The sequence below is a fragment of the Rhipicephalus sanguineus genome, chromosome 4 (genome assembly GCF_013339695.2).
Source record: "Rhipicephalus sanguineus isolate Rsan-2018 chromosome 4, BIME_Rsan_1.4, whole genome shotgun sequence".
Taxonomy (NCBI): domain Eukaryota; kingdom Metazoa; phylum Arthropoda; class Arachnida; order Ixodida; family Ixodidae; genus Rhipicephalus; species Rhipicephalus sanguineus.
The window spans coordinates 7,180,780-7,200,472 of NC_051179.1; the positions used below are offsets into that span (position 1 = coordinate 7,180,780).

Below are 19,693 nucleotides of genomic sequence, written 5' to 3' on the forward strand. Positions count from 1 at the left end.
GTAAGCAAGCTTGTTTGGTGCAGAGACACTGTAGACACAGAGAAATGCTTTGTTTGTACAAGGTGCAATAATGGGTGCTGAAGCCACATCCTCCAACTGGAGGCAGCATGAGAAAGTGAGTGTACAGTTGAACCTCAGTACAGCTCGGACCCTTGATAACGTAACCACATACAATGCAGGGCCAGCTATAATGTGGTTGTTTTCTGACTCCCGTTTACCCTCCCACAAAACACTATGTATGTGCATATTCTGCAGTCCCCCCGAGATGAAAGACCAGTTATAATGTGGTTGCCGGAAAATTCGGAGAAGCGAGAAAGCGAGCGCGCTTCACAGCCTAGGTGCGCCGGCCGGGGAGAGAGCAGCGACGGTGTTATGGAGGAGAGGGCACGGAGCAAACAAATGAGGAGCGGGGAGGGGGAGTTGTTGTCTAGGCGACGGAGGAAGCCTTCGCCTCTGTACTTTGTCCCCTTTGCTCCGGCCATTTGTTGTGCATGTGCTACGCTCCAAACGAACGTCCGCTTCGGCAGGAACTGCTCTGCAGAAACTGTGGTTTGGCTCTTCAGTTTTCTCTCAGGAAAATAGTTGCATCGTCTTAGAGTGCAGCGATCCCGCCTCGATTCCCACGCAGATGACAATGCTTGAGACACAATCGAGCTTTCGCCTTTGCCACCAGCAGGCAGACTTAGAAGCTTGGCAGATTTTTGCAGGATAGTTGCTGCGGCTATCCTTCTGACCGCAAACTGAAACTTTGTTTCATATGTGCTGCCCCATGTTTAGCTCGTGAATGCGATCTCATCTATGCTCGATCTCTGTGTTGCCTTGGGCAAGCTTCTCGCAACAGCATGCCAAGTCGCAACCAGCATGCTAGGCGTAACAAGCGCTAGCTGCCTCGTCAGTAGTGACCGCGGACGATTAAAGTTATGGTTTGGTGCCAAGTCAACGAAACGTTTTGCAGATGTTGCATTTGGAAGGGATTACTTACATCTTCAATGAAAATGAGGGCGTGCATGTGCGACACTCAGGTGGGGCTTCGTGGTCGTCACTGTTTTCGACATCGCTTATCTGCCCGGAAAATCGCAAGCGTACAGAATTTCAGTTGCCATTTGACATGTTTCTGGGCAGTGTGGCACCGCAGTGAAGTCTGCATAAATGAGGAAGTTAGTCGGCGACTTTCCACTATGGAGATTTTTTTTCTTCTTTTTTTTCTGTTTGTTATGTTGGCAACAGAGGTCCGCGGATGTAACCTTTCAACATTTGCAAATTTAAGCGCATGAGAATTTACACCCGGGTCACATGCCTCGATGTTGTAATTATGTGGGTGCCTGTTTGTCGTCATGTTTTGCACATGTGCAGCCTTTGGAAAATGTTGGTTTGGTTATAGTGCGGTGATTCGAGACCCCGGCGATTTACGTTACATTGTGTAACAAAATTCAGTGTAACTAAATTCTTAACACAACAAAATATTTACCTTTTTATTACTTCATACCCTTAGAACACCATGTATGTTTAACTGCAATATAACAAAGTGCGTTTATCTGTGCGTTCGGTGTAACGATTTCACTGCTACCGCTAAGGAAGGTTGAGGCAGCAAATTTAAGATAGGCGATGAGCAAATGCAGTCAATCCCGGATATATTGAACTCGAGGGGGATCGCGAAATAGGTCGATATAGCGAGAATTCGAAATACAAAATATGCGTATTTAGGGCTTAAATTAAAGCACTGCAGGCCTCGATACAGTTTTCGGAAATCGTAGAAAGCGCGAACATGACGATTCGCTCACATATACTAAAGAACAAAGCGACAACTTCTTCTTTTGCAAGTTGCTGCAATTTATTTTGCATAAAAATAGTCCGCAAGCTTGTCTTGCTTCTTGCGCGCCGTGAATTCATCAAGTCATCGTCAATATCATTGAAGCTTTCCAAATAAGCAAATTCAGCACCTTCGGCCACAACAGTGGTGATTGATGCTGAACGTCGATGCTAGCTCTGTACTGCACGGGTCCATTTCCGCAGCACCGGCAACGTGAGCTCCGATATCGGCAGCGATGCAGTCAGAAACAGCTACGTTGTTATCTGCACCGATGAAGTCGCTCGCTGTGGTCCCGTCAGATATGGCGCCCGGAAACATAATAGGCAGTTTTCGAATAGCGTACGCTAAGTTAGCGTTAGCGTTTGCGGCCCGCTATTTCCGTCACTTAACCGGAGCCCACAAGTAGTTAGCATATGACACATGCGCAGTTGCGCGAAAAGCCAACGAAAAGCTTTGCGTACGCTATTCGAAAGCTCCCTAATAAGTCACAAAATTCACTGATGCACCGTATGCCGTAGTCAGCGGTCATGACGCAACCAAAAGTCGTCATCTGGCACCAAGGCCCGCAAGGGAACGGTGCACGACGGTGCTTCACTTGCCGTCGCTCCAAGCACCGGTCATCATTTTCATTGCTACGAGCAGGACAATGTTTAGTTCGACTCCCTAATGACGATTTATCAAGAACGAAGTGAGAAGTACACTAGTCCACATGCCACAAGAGACAACGCTGCACAAAGAAACATTTCTCCACCGTCGACATGTTGGTGATAGCGATGGCACTTGTGGCTTTGTAGAAGGCAGCCACTGCTTTGGCGAGAAATGCGAAAAAAGCGTAGCCTCTGAGATGTGCGTTTTAAAACCGAAAACACCAAAAATACGTCAAGAGGTTGCGCATCTCGAAGGCCATGCTTTTCGGACCCGCATGCCATCATGGGCGAACAAACAATCAAGGAAATGCAAACATTACAACGCGGCTGCAGAGTCACTTCGCATTCTCATTTTGGTGCCCTCAGCAATCAGCCTCTTTGAAAAACACTATGCCCGCACGTTCAAACCTGCGAATCACGCATCAAATATACAGGTGCACTGACGAGCGTTGCGCAGTGAACTAAATCAACGCAATGGAATACCGTATTTACTCGAATCTAACGCGCACCTTTTTTCCGGAAAAACGACTCCAAAAATCGCATGCGCGTTAGAATTGAGTACCGAAAAAAAAAAAAAAAAGAAACTCGGTTATCGTATTGCCATCGACATTTCAAAATGGCCGCCTCCTACGATTTCTGCCATTTTTTTCAGTTCGTACGTGTGCTGAGGAGATTGTCATCCCGTTCTGCGTTCGCATAGACGGCATGGAAGTGCCGACTCCAAATACTCGACGAGTGTACCACGATGCCGCATTTAAAAGAATAGTTATTACATGTGCAGAGAGACGGACGGAAATCGGGCCGCATCGCGGTCGTTCGGATATAGTTCGGAGTTCCCGAAACGTGCGTGCGAGACTGGCGCAAACAGAAGCAGAAGATTTTTTACAGCAAAGCTTCACGAAAAGGTTTCAGTGGACCAAAGCAGGGCCTGTTTCCCGAAATCGAAGAGCGTTGACAGTGACAAGGAGTTGTCCGACAGCGATGAGGACTGATCCATTACGCGACTCGTATCGCCGCCGTAATGGTGACAGTTTTAGCGGCAAGGCCCGCTTTTTGACTTTGTGTTTTACTTTTTTGAAACTTTAGTTCTTTAAAACCCAAATAAATGTTCTTCTGAATGTGCGAAGTTTGACTCCTACGGACATTTTTTGTTCTTTTCTCTCACGAAAAATGGGTGCGCGTTACAATCGATGTATTACTTTTTTTTTTTTTTGGTCGCGGAAAACGGGTGCGCGTTACAATCGAGGGCGCGGTAGAATCGAGTAAATACGGTAACACTGCCTTTTCGTCACCTGCGCACGACGAGGGATCGGAACTTGTTAGAACGCGGCCAAAAAATGATGAATATTTGTTAGGAAAAATGCAATTTCTGTGCTTCTGTGCGGCGCAGCGTTCGATATAGCGGATGCTTCGCTGTGCGGGAGTTCGATATACGTGCGCACCAGCCCCATACTTTTGCATGGGAAATTCAAGGGGATTTCTCAACTGTTCGATATAGCCAATAATTCGCCCGGCGCGTGTTGTTGTCAGCATGAGCTTCACACGCTGGTTTTTCCAATAACTAATTCGGATTTCGTTGACGCCGAAATGCCTACCGGCAGCGTGGTTGCTGTGCTCGAGCGCGTAATCAACTGCCTTGAGCTTCAACATGGCAGTGAAACTCGCATATCGTCCCATCGTGAACCGGCACTCAAACAAAAAAACTACAAAGCACGCCACCACGTTACAGAATGATGAAAAAACATGGCGATGGGTGGCGGCGGCCGGCTTTTTCAGCAATTATGGGAACGTGTCAGCAGCTTGTTGCTGCGGGATAACAAGTCAACCAACAGGCGGCTGCCGCTGTAACACTGCGGGATATCAAAACAAACATGGCGGCTGACGGAGCTAAGCGAACGCGTTTTTTCTTGTGAGTCACGAAGGTTGTGAGTGCGTCACGTGCGTCAAAACAGTTTCTTCCGTCTAAATAATGAATTATTTCGTTTAAATTGGTAAATTTGCGGCGACAGCGTAGCCATGTCTGCTTTTAAAGGACAGAAACGGAGATGGGCGCGTTCAGCTGCCACAGACAGAAATGCTCATACAAATGTTCGTACAATGCTCGTCATCGCGAGGTTATTTACCAACCAAGTGATCAAGTATGGCTGTGGATTCCCATTCGCCAAGGGGACCGGTCGGAAAAGTTACTCCACCGCTACTTTGGTCCCTATAGAGTTCTCCGTCGCCTCAGTGAAGTGAGCTATGGAGTTCTTCTCGAGGATACAGCTCATCGATCCCGTCATTCAAAGCAGACAGACATCGTCCATGTTTCAAGGATGAAACCATTTTACCAACGTTGACTAATCGTCAAACTCTCTTGTGTAACCTTGTCAGCACTTTGTCACCGGTACGTTGTATGTCCTGGTGATTGTATGTTTTTTGTTTCTCGTAATCTTGATGTGGCATCGCGACGATGCTCTCTGAAAGGGGGGGCTAATGCCACGAGTAAAGATCGGCTAGTATTGTTGCTGGCAGGCTTGTATGTGCCGCTGTCGAAAAGGTGACGAGGATGGGCTCGTGAAAAAGACAATGAGGGCATATTGCCAGTGATCGGACCAGCCTGATGTTCTGCTGTACTGCTAGTTGCAGGTCTTTGTTACAGCATCACGTGATCTTACTACAGTCGATCCCGGATATATCAAACTCGGATACAGTCGCCGACCGTTTATTCGGACGCCGAAAATTCGGACATGCTCGTTTATTCGGACACCTTCGTGGCACCGCCACTCGTCCCATTGAAGTAATGTAAACTCACGACCGAAAATTCGGGCGCCCCACAGCCCGCCGTTGGATTTTTCGGACTCCGGCTGGCTGACAGAGTGCGACGTTGAACGCCATAACAAGCTGTCAGCAATGTTTACAATATCTTTACTAGGTTGCCAGCACTGAGATGTTGCACTGGCTATAACTGGAGATACGCAGAATTTACCGATCTCGAAGGCTATGTTTGTTGGCTACACGTAACGGTTGCGTTTTGGCTTTAGCCAGTCACTTATCCATTGAACGGCTACCTCAGCCAGACGGCAGGCCAAGCCAAGCCAAGCTTGGAATCGGCTCTGTGCGGCATTTCAGGTGAATGACAGCGCGTGCGAGTACGACGCGGATCCTAATTCAGACAAAGAGAGTACGACAACAGATTACAGAAGCGCTGCAACATCAGCTTGTCACGATCTGCCCCTGGGACCGTGGATGAGGGGAGGCCGAGGCGCCCGCGCTCTGACAAGGACGACCCAAACGCATGGAGGGTAACAGCTACTGACTGCCGAGCCGTGCTCGTCAGTGTTTATTCTTCACGCACGACCAAGGTTGCCTGCCGAACCTGGCGAGGTAAGGAAACTAGGCTAGGCAGGGCGCCACACGCTCGTTACACCCCTCACCCCCAGTTATTGTACACATAATAAAAAAATACAAGTCCCAGCCGGTTCGACGTTGGTTTAGGTAGGCGAAAAGCGGTCTGGTGTCCTTCGTCATTGATTGCTCCGCCTGGGTACACGTGTTGAGGGACTAGGTGCGGTAGCACCAGGTGCTGCCTGAGGCGCGCTTGATTCCTCCTGAGACTCTGCCGTCGCTGGCAGAGATGGCACTGAACTTGGCGGTGGCCCAAGTAGTGGCTGTCACGTATCTCGGGAGCGCTTGCAAAGCGGAGTGGAGTTGGGAGAGAGAGAGAGAGGAGAGACTCGGGAGACACCGTGGTGGCACTGCAAACAAAACTTTATCGCACACACCACGGCAAACCAAACTCACACGCACTCAAAATTTACAATAAAAATCAACAAGTGCAAACATGCTGAGTTAGTGTGCACTCACTAACTAACCAACAAGGCATTCGAGCTATATCTAGCTCCTCTCTACTCGAGCGCCTGGCCACTATGGCCTCTAAGTCAGTCGCGCTACACATGGAATGTTCTTACTCCGTTCGTGGAATCCGCTGACTCGATCCAGTTCCAAAGTCGACGCCCAGTACCGTCGTCGCAGCTCCTGTCGACGTCTTAGGGCCGTCGCCATCGATCAGACTCCTCGCTGATCGTCTTCCTCGCCGATGCTTCCTTCCTCTCGGAGAACACCGGTCCCTCCCCGCTAGGCCTAACTCTCGGCCTCTCCTCAGTGCCACTGGCTCGAACTGTCGACGTGGCTCTACGGTGATTGTCGGTGGGTTGCCGTCTCGTCGCGCTGGGGTAGTGCCGCAGGTGCCATGAGAACTGCGTGATGAGGCTGCCGCAAGCCCGGGACGCCTCGCTCGGTAGACACCAAGGTCGACGGCCACCCTCCCGGGGCATGCACAACGCTGCCTCCAGAACTCAGCCCTTCTGTTCCCGTCGCGGACGCGACGCTGGCCTGCACCACCTTGCTCCTCGACAACTCCACCGAACAATGACCAGCTCTTCTTCTGTGGTCCCTCACCTCAGCTCGGGTCGCGTGGCACGCGCCTTTCTCCGGCCAATGGCTTCCGTCGACGTGGCGGGGGTGCACACCATCGGGTACTTTTCCATTCCCCGCACACCATCGACGCCTTGCGCTGTCCGGCACGTGCCTCATGCCCCTTTACCAGTGATGCTACCGCTGCGCCAATTGCGCCAGACTGCGCCAAAGTGCCCTGGCTGCTACAACCTGCTACATTTCCTCAAAATTTGGCGACTGTGCGCCAAGCCTGCGCCAAAGGGGTGTAGTCTGACTTTCAGAAATGAAAATAACTACATGAAGTTCCCCTATTGCGAGCGACATCGCGCTGTACGCGGACGTACGCGGATGTTCTCCATGAGAGTGATGAAAATGGAGACAAAATAGTATCAATATGGTGTTGTCAAGCGGACGAAGGAACTGCGTTTTGTGTTTTTTTTTGTAATCAAAGCATCAACTGTAGGCAACACGGCGTAGCAGCAGTCAAGCGACATGCAGCCATGAAACGGCACATTGATGCTACCAGTCGTCATCGAGATGCTTCAGGTGGGCTGCAGCGGCCGAAAACGATCCAGCCGACTTTGGAATTCGGCAGTCCATGGAACGTTTTGCAGTGTGACCGCGTGACAAACGCAGGAACTCTGTTTGTGCTTGGCATGACTCTCAAGGGCATCCCATACTCGTGGGCCGACACAGTAACTGCCTTGTTTCCCAAGTTATTTGGAGATTCCGAAACAGCGAAGCAGTTTAGTTGTAAGAGGTTCAAGGCATCCTACATAGTTAGTGATGGCCTCGGGCCGTATTTCAAGAAACTTGTGCTTGACGAGCTGAACAAGCCGGATGTGGTTTTATCTGTTAGCATTGACGAGACCCCTCTTCCTGAACAGAGGTGCCAACAACTTCATGTTGTAGTTAGGCATTTCTCCAACAAAATGCAGCGAGTTGTGGAACACCTGCAGTCTTTCCGGCTGGGCTCTAAGACTTCGGAAATTTTGGCTAGTGAAGTGCGGAGAGCAATGATGGACCTGCCGCAGAAAAATGTCATTTGCTTTTCTACGGATGGCCCTAATGCAGTGAAAAGCTTCAGAAAAAAAATGCAGGAAGCATACCCTGACATCATAGATGTAGGAGAGGCTGCTTGCATAAAGTGCACAACTCATTTGCCCGCGGCTTGAGTGTTGTTGGCTCGGATGTCGACGCTGCTGTGGTCGATGTTTATTACTTTTTTTAAGAATTCTTCGGCTCAGAATGAATTGTGGAAGGCAGAGCACCTGCTCCAAAAGCTAGTTTTGCTGCTCCAAAACGCAATTTTGCCTGCTACAAAAGCTGCTCCAAAGTGGCCTAAGCCAGTAGCATCACTGCTTTACTCATGACAGTGGCGCGCCACTGGAGGCGCCTGTCCCTTGCGAAATGGTTGTCTCACTCGCCGCAACTGGTGCTGCCGTGGTTGCAACTGGTGCTGCCGTGGATGCACGCCAGGTCCCGCGGTTAACCCTCACATGGTCAGCATGCCGGTGCCATGTGGTTCCATCCTGCATTCGTACGAGCAGAGAGGAGGAGCTTGCAGGCGAGACCACTTGTCCAGGAGACCAAAGTGGGCCAGAACGGAAATTCCTGGCGAATACTGGCACTCCAGGCTCCGGCAACGGCCCAGGATGGCACCCTTTGTCAGCAGCCAGCTTCTGCTTCAGCTGTTTGAGGAGTGCCGTGGACCGGAGGTCTGGATGCAGAATGTCCAACGGTGTCTTCACCATCCGTCCCAGCAGAAGCTCACAGGGGGCACAGCCGGTGACATCATGAGGTGTAGTCCGGTATTGGAAGAGTATGCGGGTGACCTGCGTACGGAAATCCCCAGCCTGGCTCTTCTTAAGTTTGTCCTTAATAGTCTGCACCACCCGCTCAGCTGTACCGTTTGAAGCAGGGTGGTACGGAGGAACCATCATTCGGCGGATTTCGTTCTTTGTCAGCCAGGCCAGATACTCTGCGCTGGCGAATGCGGGCCCATTATTGGAGACTGTGATGTCTGGCAGCCCCTGGGTGGCAAAGACCTGCCGCAGTGCTGCAATGGTCGCACTTGCTGACGGAGTGGTGACAGGTAGAACTTCCACCCACTTTGAAAATGCGTCGACCACCACCAGGAAGTAGTGGCCTTTGAAGGGGCCCCCAAAATCCACGTGAAGGCGGGACCAGGGCCTCTGTGGGAGTGGCCATGGGGTGATCTCCACATGACGCAAGGCCTGTTGATGTTCCTGGCAGACTTGGCAGCTCTGCACCATGTGAGCGATGTCCTGGTCCAGTCCAGGCCACCAAACGTTGGACCGGGCCACCATCTTTGTCTTTTCCACGCCAGGATGCCCCGCGTGCAGCAACTGCGTGACCCTGGACTGGAGACTGTGGGATCACCACCCTGGAACCCCAAAGTAGGCAGCCCTGCTCCAGGCTCAGCTCAGCGGCCTTGTGGCTGTAGGGCTGCTGCACCAACTGCTCCCCTCGGGATTCTGCCTTCACCACCTGGGACAGGACTGGGTCCCGACTGGTCGCCTGCACAGCAGACCTGGAGAGTACCTCTGGGTACGCATGCTCCAGCATGAGCACTTCAGCTGGCTCTGGAACAGCAGCAGGCACCTCTGGCAGCGGCAGCCGGCTCAGGGCATCAGCAGGCCCCAGGTCTTTTCCCGGACGGTACACCAACTGGTAGCTGTAGGCCGCCAGCTTCAAGGCCCATCGTACCACTCGAGGTGATGCCTGCACGGGGACCGCCTTGTCTGGCCCCAGTATCCCCAGCAGTGGTTTGTGGTCCGTGACTGCCTTGAACTTTCGGCCCCCAGGTACTGGTGAAAACGCTCGACGCAAAACATGAGGGCGAGGCCTTCCTTGTCCAGCTGGCTGTAACGCTGCTCTGCTGTGTGAAGACGACGAGAAGCAAACGACACCGGGCGTTCTTGGCCATCCTTGTCTCTGTGTGCTAGGACGGCTCCTACACCGTATGGTGAAGCATCTACAGTAAGGACAACAGGCTTGGCTGGATCGAAGTGCACCAGCACCGGTGCCTTGGTGATTAGCTGTTTACTGTGCTCAAAAGCAGAATGTGCAGTGGCTGTAGATGCGCAGACAGGTTGGGCAGGAACCTTTTGTAGAAATTGATGAGACCAAGGTAGCTTTGCAGCTCTTTCTTGTTTCGGGGCTTCGGTGCCTTCAGAACAGCCTCAACTTTGCGGGGGGCCGGAGTCAGGCCGGCCTGGGAGATGACGTGTCCCAGGTATTCTACACTGGGAACCATGAACACACACTTTTTCCGCTTGAGCTTGAGACCAGCATCCTGAAGTCGGGCCAGAACGTTGTGCAGATTCTGCATCTGGTCTCCGTCGTCAATACCGGTGACGAGGATGTCGTCCAAGTACACTGCCACGTGCCTCATACCCCTGAAGAGGTTGTCCATCTCTCTCTGAAAGATGGCTGGTGCCGAGGCCACGCCGAATGGTAAACGCGTATACTGGAAAAGCGCCATAGTTGTCGATATCGTGACATACTTCCGTGAGGCCTCCTGGAGCACCAACTGCTGGTACGCGTCTCTGAGGTCGAGCTTCATGAACTTCTGGCCACCAGACAAAGCCGACCAGAGATCTTCAATCCGAGGCAGGGGGTACGTTTCGATGGTAGCGACGGGGTTGATCGTAACCTTGAAATCCCTGCAGATTCTGACACTACCGTATCGCTTGGGGACTGGAACAATGGGAGCGGCCCACTCCGCAGTCTTGACTGGTACCAGGATGCGTTCTCGCTGTAACCGTTGCAGCTCCTGGGTGACCACGTCCTTCAGTGCGAACGGCAGCGGACGAGGCTTGAAATACAGAGGCCGGACTCCCTCGGGTACATGGATGCCAGCAGTCGTACCGGCGAATGTGCCCACCCCTGGCTGGAACAGTGACTGGAAATCTGTTAGAAGGCTCGGGATGACTTGTACGACATGTAGGGCTGCTTCCTAGCCCTCTGGCAGCCGAACACCCAGTGCGCAAATCCAATTTCTGCCGAGCAGCGTCGGTGACGACCCCTTGGTCAAATACAGAGGAAGGGTTGCTTCCCTGTTGCCAAAACGAACGCTGACCTGGGCTTGACCTTGGACCTGGGAAAGCTCTCCAGAGTAACTCCGCAGCATGACGCCTGAAGCCTCGACGGCCACTTCGGGGAAGGTCTTTTTGAAAAGTTTGCCAGCCATGACCGACACACTGGCCCCCGTGTCTAGTTCCATGGAAATGGGGCGCCCGCAAACTTCGACGGTCAGCACGTACGGCGGCACAGACGACGGGACAAGGCCTGTGTGCCACATGTCGAAAATCGGTGGGTCCTCGGACACTACGTTTAGCCTGGCCGCGGAGGAACCCGAGCCTGCTGCCGCACGTCCCCGCCGCCACTTGCGACACCTACCCTGACCGCGGGCTGGTGTGGAACCTGGGCTTGATGCAGGCTGCTGCTGTGGTCCACTGTTCTGCTTCCCCGTTCGGCATACTCGTGCAAGGTGCCCAAGTTTCTCCACACGTGAAGCACTGCGAATGTACGAACTGGCACTGTGAGGGGGAATGGGCGTCACCGACTGCATATAGCGCCCCTTGCCACCATCTTGTTGACCGCTGCTTCTGTTGACGCCGCACTTGCAATCTCGCCGGCGTCTCTTGTCGCCGCGTCCATCGCCAGCGCTGCTTTCACCACATCGTTCAGCGAGGGGTCGGGAAGTTCCAGGAGACGTGTTTGCATGGCGGGGTTGTTTATGCCGCAGACGAAACGGTCCCGGAGCAGGGAGTCCAGCTGGTCCCCGAAAGCGCAGGTACTCGCCAAACCTCGTAGCGCAGCGACAAACTACCCGAGGCTCTCCCCCCTTCCCAGTGGTTCCGGTTGTTGAAGCGGAAACGCTCCATTAGCGTGGGCGACGCCGGACTGAAGTGCGAGCGCAGTGTAGTAAGCTCGCTTGAGCGTCTTGGTATGCGGTGTAGCCGGCTTTAGGAGGTCGAGCAGGAGACTGAAGACTTGGGTTCCGCAACTTGCCACGAAAATGTCCCGCTGTTTCTCCTCAGGCGTGTCGTTAGCGCAGAAAAACACGTGAATTTGCCCCTCATGATGGGCCAGGCGGACCTATCTCCCTCGAACGGCTCGAGCCTTCCGTACAGCGGCATGGCGGCAGATGTGGGGAGCGTTGTTTCACCGCTCTCAATGGCGTGGGTCGACTCGTTGACTGTACTCGTCGCCAGTGTCACGATCTGCCCCGGGGACCGTGGACTAGAGCACTGCACGGGCCGTGATTCTCGGCCCAAGCCCTGGACTCGTTCAAACTTACCCGCCCGAGCCCGGCCCGGCGACTGAAAGTGAGACCCGGGCCCGGCCCGTATCCGACAAAAAATTTCGCTTACCCGGCGTGGCCCGGCCCGACCACAGATCGAGCCCGACAGGGGCCCGAGCCAATAGGTGGTGTTGCCCGTACATAGAATCGACCGCAAGGGCGTTTTAAGTGGCAAATATCTACGCATGCTTGCATGGCGCATGCTTCGCTAGCAAGTATACCTTAAGCTACGCTACTTGTAAAAAGGGGCTGGCTCACCGTGGAAACAGTTGAGCGGACATACTGGGTACGACAAACGTTTGTTCGGCAGTGGTTTACTGTACCTAGTTTTCTAGGAATACAATGGGGATCATCAAGAGCGTTTTGTAGCAGATATTGTAGGTAGAAAAGCGATTTGCAGCATGAGCCCGGTTTTGATAAGGAGCGCAATAAAAAACAAAGGGGACGGAGAACAGAACGCTCTCTTCACTTTGTTTTTGTAGCGCTCTCTTTATATGAAATTTAAATGGACACGAAAGTGAAACAATTAATCGGCTTAGATTGATAAATTTTACTCTGAGAAATCTAATGCCGTTAGTTTCACCAACGCCGATGTTTTAACCAAGGAGAAAATCAAGGTCAGGGTTTCATTTGTAAATTTCGTGCCCAAATCTCCACGCGTGACAACACGGATTTCAAAGCGTATTTTGCGTATTTTGGTGACTTTGACTTATCGAAATTTCCCGAAGCTTCGTATGTCAAATCTGTGCCCCCCCCTCCCTTCCTTGGAAAACAATGCACTTCCTTTTTACCGATTAGGAACTGCGTACGACCTAGCAGACACCAAGAAAACCTATGACGCATTTGATGCGGAATTTTAAGGTGACGTCACTAGCCGTAATTTTATTTTGCACGTTTTCGCGCTTCCCATGCATCTTCTCGCGGCAGGCGTTGTGATTTTGGAATTGTGAAAGATTAATTTACTAATACGCCAAAAATCGTTTTTCCCCTTTAGTGTCCCTTTAAAGCATGCTGTAACCAGAAAGCAAACCATGCACCCTTCTGGATATGTAGCAGCTATCTTCATCATAGTAGCACCTTGCCACATCAAGAGAAATAGAGGAAGAAAGTCAAATTTACTACATTTGTTGCAAATCACAGAACTAGATAAAGAAACGCCAGGCTTGCGCTGAAACCGCAGCACAGTCACAGCGAAAGCTTGATTAGCGGCGTTTCTAAAGCGCCGTTGTAAGCTCTCTTGGGGCTACTAATACAAGTACACTAGCAAGCAGAGGCGTAGCCAGGGGGGGGGGGGCTTATGGGGCTTCAGCCCCCCCCCCCCCCCCGAAATTTTTCGTGCTCTCATACACCACCAACCAGCGGCGTCACCCGGGTGGTGGGATTTATTGGGCTTCAGCCTGATTATCATTTATTTAATTATTTATCTTTTTATGACCCTCAAAATGTTAGCAGAAGCAAGTTTGATATCGGGCTCTACACAGATGGCTCAAAAGTGGATGATGACACAAAACATCAACTGCTAGCTTCTCCTTGGATTCCTCCGCCATGCCATATGTTTAAGTCTATGAACGATTTTAAGCAGAAACGAATGTTTAGGTGGCTTGGCTGGACAGGTACCGATGGCTTAGCTTCTCAGCGCTTCAGGAGGGTGCGTTTTGCCGAGTGTGTGTCCTTTTTAGCAGAAGTGAGATTGGCAAGGGCCAACATGCGCGCACTAAGGCCCTCGTATCCAAGCCATTTCAAAAGTGGAAGCAAGCCCTCGAAGTCTTCGGTGCACATGAAGCCACTAAATATCACACTGACGCTCATCTGGTAGCCGATAGTTTTCTTCAAACCTTCTCAGGATGTGTGCCCAGTGTTGTTGATCGGCTGGACCATGGCAGGCAAATTCAAATAAGAGAGATCCGAAGGAAGTTACAGCCTATTGTTGAGACAGTTCTCTTTTGCTGGTGGCAAGGTGTGGCTCTCCGTGGACATAGAGACAGTGGTCCCATGGATTCAAGCACAGCCTCCTCTACAAATACAGGCAACTTCAAAGAGCTGCTTCGCATGCGCGCGGATTGTGGCGACACAGTTTAAAAAAAAAAGCATTTGGAAAGTTGCCCAAATAAGGCCTCATATTTTAGTTTATATGTACAAAACCACATTATAGAAATCTCTGCTGCAATCATCAAGGAAAGCCTAGTCGCAAAAGTAAACGCTGCAGGCTGCTTCTCCGTACTTGCTGATGAAACGACGGATGTTGCGGGTATCGAGCAGCTTACTGTTTGTGCAAGGTACCTTAATAAGGATGCGAACGGAATCGAAGAAGTGTTCTTAGGCTTTGTGCCAATTCACGACCAAATGGCCGGGCCCTGGCCGACACCATCATAAGGCTCCTTATAGAAATGGGAATTAACATGCAGCATCTCCGTGGTCAAGGCTACGGTGGTGCAAGTTCGATGGCCGACAAAACGAATGGTGTTCAAGCTGCTGTCCGTGAGAAATATCCAGCCGCACTCTATGTACTCACTGCCCGTGTCACTCCCTTTATCTAGTTGTGTGTGCAGCATGCTCCATCACAGACATTCGAAACTGTTTTGGGACTCTGAAGGCGACGTCAGCCTTTTTCCGTAAATCTTCTAGCCGCTCACACGTTTTGCGAAAAGTGATAAGTTTGAGCTGTCCTGAGCCTACAAGGCAGCGCCTTTTGGGACTATGCGAAACGCGCTGGGCCGAGAAGCACGATGCAGTGCTTTCATTTGTGAGCCTCTTTGAGCCGTTCATCGCAGCACTAGAGGAGATTAAGTTTAACGGAAATGGCGAAAGTCGAATGCAGGCAAACAGTCTAATGTTGGCACTCTTTTCACCAGCGTTCCTTGTAAGCCTGCATGTGACGGAACACGTGTTAGCACTGACTTTGCCACTGTCAAAGAAGCCGCAGACGAGGAATATCGACATGAGCGCTGCCATTGACGACATAGACGTGATACAGCAGGTAATTGAAAGTGACCGCAAGAACACGAATGTTTCTTTCTCAAAAATATTTGCACAAATGCAGGCATTGGCAGAAAAACTGAATGTGGAGATCACCAGCCGTCGAGCCGGTGTCCAGAAGCAAAACCTTGGGAGCAATGCATTCGAAAGTGCGGAAGAATATTTTCGCAGAACCCTGTTCACTCCGTTCATGAACCACGTACTAGCCCAGTTAAACCAACGGTTCGAAAAGCACAGGACACTTCTAAAGGACTTTTCATTAATTGTATCATCCGCAATACCACCAATGCAAGATGATCGGCAGAAAGGAGCAGAAAATCTCCTGACCGTTTTTGCGCATGACGTCGAAACGAGGGCTGGTTTTGGAGAACTGAGACTATGGTGGACAAAGTGGGCGAACAAAGCAGCAAACCAGAGCCCCGGTACAGGAACCGATGCCCTCTCTCATTGCGACAGCAGGTTCTGTGCGAATGTGTACAAGCTACTCCGGATTCTAGTCACCCTTCCAGTGACCACTGCCAGCGCAGAGGGAACGTTTTCAAGCATGAGGTTACTTAAGAACTACTTACGCTCCACGATGTCTGAGGAACGCATGGTTGGCCAGGCACTTCTGTACGCCCACAGAAATGTCGACATCAGCGTGTCGGAAGTCATTGACCGCTTCGCTAAGCTTCCTCGCCGGGTCAACATTGTCCTTTGATACCGAGCAGGACAAAAATCAGCGCAAACGAAAGGCAAAGACACTACTGTTCCAGAGTTCAGGTCAATGAGCCCGTAATTATGACGCAATATTATTGTTCACCACCTTTTAAAGCCGTGAGGATTTTGTACTTTTTAGCAGTTAACACTGTGACCTAATATAAACATAAGAATATGGGCATCAGGTGGACATTACCAGCCAATCGACAGCTTCACCTTGTTCACTGAGAGGTCGGCATACGCGGCGTTACCAAACAAATTCAACTATTGGGAAGCCGTACTAACAGCATTGTTTGTTACTTTCATTTGTCGTTTTTGTTCTTCATTGCTTTTTGAACTAGAAGCGGCAACCTTCCTTTAAATTGAGTGCACAATAGTGGTTCGCACTTTTAAAACAGTTTTGAAGTAGTTTCTTTCGTTATTTCTGCGCTCTTCCTTTATAGTTCTGTTTACATGGTGCGTCCGGGACAGCAGCTTGGCCCAAGGACATATCAGTTGGCCATTATGTATAGTGATCATTGCTTAGTTCCGTTTATTGATTGCATATTTAAATGTACATTTGTGAAGTTTTGCGTAAGCATACTGCGCACTCTTTCCGGTGACTTATATTTTGCCCGTATTCGAGGTGTACATTCCCATTCTTGCTTTTCCCTGGCCGCATCATTTGTGCAAAAAGATGAACATTTTGCGTAAACAATCTACATTAAAATCCTGGTTATTTCATGGACTTCATTTTTTTGTTATCAGGCACCTCTTCAGTTCAAAGCTGATACAGTTCCGAAGTTTACGTGATATTTGCCGTACCTGTTACACACACACACAAACACAAATATTGAAAAGATTGAAGACAGTTATTCCTGGAAAGATTTTTCGGGTATGCCAACATAATATTTTTACGAAAAAACACATTTCTTACTCGTTCTTGACAGAGGGCAGCATTCAAGAAGTGATTTGCAGCATCTAATACAAATTGTCACTGGTAATACATAATAATGGTAATACCAGTGACAATGTATGTACATGGTAATACATGTACATACCCACGCCACTTTTGGAAAATTATGAAACCGGACGACAAAACCACAGTCTCTCTTTGTGACACTTCTGGATCCCCCGTTGCCGACTGCGATGTTCCATCCGTCAACTCTGCATTTTGTTCCGTCTTTACTAACGAACCTAACAACGAACTTCCTGATTTTCCGCATTTTGTTTTTCCGCCAATGCCAAAGATTGCATTCAATTCAGAGGGAATTGTAAAAGTTATTAACCAATTAAAGAACTCTTCGTCATGCGGTATAGATGGCATAAACGCCAAAATTCTGAAAAATGCTAAACATGTATGCAGTTCCATATTGTCAATCATTAGACTGGAGAGTTGGGAAGGTCTTTTCGGTCTTCAAGAAAGGTGACCGCTCATTTGCAGGTTACTACCGACCAATCTTGCTCACTAGTGTTTGTTCAAAGATCATGGAACACGTCATCTTTTCTCATGTTGCTACATTTTTATCATCCGTAAACTTCTTTCACTCAAACCAACATGGCTTTCGTAAAGATCACTCATGCGAGACCCAACTAACATTATTCCTGCACGACATTCACCTTCATATGGACCGTAACATCCCAATTGACACACTGTTCTTAGATTTTGAAAAAGCCTTCGATAAGGTACCCCACTCCCGTCTCCTTCAAAAAACCTCGCGTCTAAACCTTCATCAACATGTTTTAACTGGATTAAAGCATTCCTAACAAAGCGTAAACAATTCGTGCATGTTAATGATCACTCCTCCGACCTCTCGCATGTCTTGTCCAGCGTGCCCCAGGGTATCGTCCTAGGGCCTCTTTTATTCCTAATATACATTAACGATATTCCGCTTTCCGTTGAATCTAACATCCGTCTTTTTGCTGATGATTGTGTCCTCTACCGCCCTATAAATAACCGCACCAATGTCTCCTCTCTACAGCATGACCTCTCACGCATTCAGCAGTGGTGTACCACCTGGTTGATGTCCCTTAATGCGAAAAAAACATTACTAATTTCTTTCCATCGTCGCCGAAACCACACGCCGGCTACTTACACAATCAACAACTGTCATATAGCTGCTACTGACTCGATTAAATACCTGCGTGTCCATCTTTCGAGAAGCGCGTCGGCTATTATACAGGCGCCATCGAACTTTCCAGCAATATCCTTGGTGGCGGCGTTATCTCTAGACAAAGCTGGAACATTCGCGTGCGGGGCACAATCTTAACAAAACGATCTACTACAATCGCGAAGCTTCTCGAACACTACTTCGCGGACAGCGTCGAGCGTTGATAACCGTCCCTGCCGGTCAAACCCGAATACATCAAAACAAGACAAGAAGTGGGCGTGGCAATATGCTCTGCCACCATTGTTGGAAATTGTGCACGGTGCGGACAGGAGGAAGAAAAAGGGTTTGTGAAGTGGGGGTGAACTGGTTTTTGAACGGTTCGATATGTACGCCATGTTTGGGACGGTATCGTGCTGAATGACAATAAAGGCTGCAGAGAGATTTCCCACAACCATTTTGTGATGACAAATGACATTGCATCTGATCCGTTTTACAGGAGGCTGTTGCCAATGCTGCGAACATTGTTTTGATTTCTTATTCAATTGTAATGGTCTGGCAATTTCCAGACTAATTTTTATTGCAAGAAAAGTGCATGGTAGATTCAAGTAAACACGTTTTTATCAATTGCATGACTTGTTCTGGGTCTGCCGATTTTTCGGTGAGTGTAAAGGTAAATATGAAATTTTGTGTGCCACAACTTTAGTAGACATCACTGGTGTGATGTTTGTGAAACTATCACACAATTTGCACATCCCTTTTTGAAGCTCTAAAATAAGGAAATGAAGTGTGCAAATAATTAACTTTCCTGTCCATGCCTGTACCCATTGATAGCCCGCTATCGATAGTTTTCAACTTCAAATTTTGCCGTGCTAGGAGCGCTTACAGACAGCCAACATCATCCATCATATAAAACAGCAGCTATTTTTCCAGTTTTCCCTTTTCTTTTATTTTTTCTGCCGCGGAGAGAACTTTGAAGAGAGGACTGAGCGTTCGTAGCGTCAAACATGGCATCGACATCGTGTGCCCCTGCCTCTCGTAAACGGCAAATTTAGGCGGATTCCAGTGAGTCTGAGTCAGATTTTTTTATGTTGGCAGCAGCGCAGACACGGACGATCATTTTGACTCATTGGCCTTCAGCACAGACAGCGAAAGTGCGTCAAACAGCCGCAGAACATCAACGGGTAATCACCGGTAACTTTAATTTTGATCTCCGAACCGAGTTGTCACTGCAGCGGTCCGTTCGAAAGATATCTGGCGTGTTCTAAAGGTCACAGTTTTTATCTGAAGGGTATCAGCATCGTTTGGGCTGGACCACTTGCTGGCGGCTGCTGAACTTGAGGAGTTTAGCGCGAGAAAATGACCCGGAGTGGACCTCGGTATTGCGCTCCGTAGTGCCGCGCGGTGTTTCGTTGGAGCCGCCGATTTCTTCATGCTCTTCTTTACCCGAGAAGTAATCGCCGAGATGCGCAGCACAACTAACAAAGATGCATGAATGCAAACTCCTGAGCAAAAAGTAACACAGAAAACATTTCTGCGAAAAACGATGCGCAAACCTGTGCTTCGCCGCATCACGTAACTGCATTGCGTGGTGGCACGATAGCCACTAGGGCTAACGTTTTTTTTTTTGTATCTAAATAACGACTAGAGATAGAATGCTTATATTTGCAGGGATATTGGATATGGTATTTTTGGTTAAAATGTA

At 49.7% G+C, this 19,693-nt stretch overlaps 1 protein-coding gene across 1 annotated transcript in view; it reads left to right on the forward strand.

Moving 5' to 3' along the window:
• Positions 1-19,693, forward strand: part of LOC119389333 (pre-mRNA-processing-splicing factor 8) — a 619,528-nt gene that overhangs the window by 182,727 nt on the left and 417,108 nt on the right. The gene's annotated exons all lie outside the window — the stretch shown is intronic.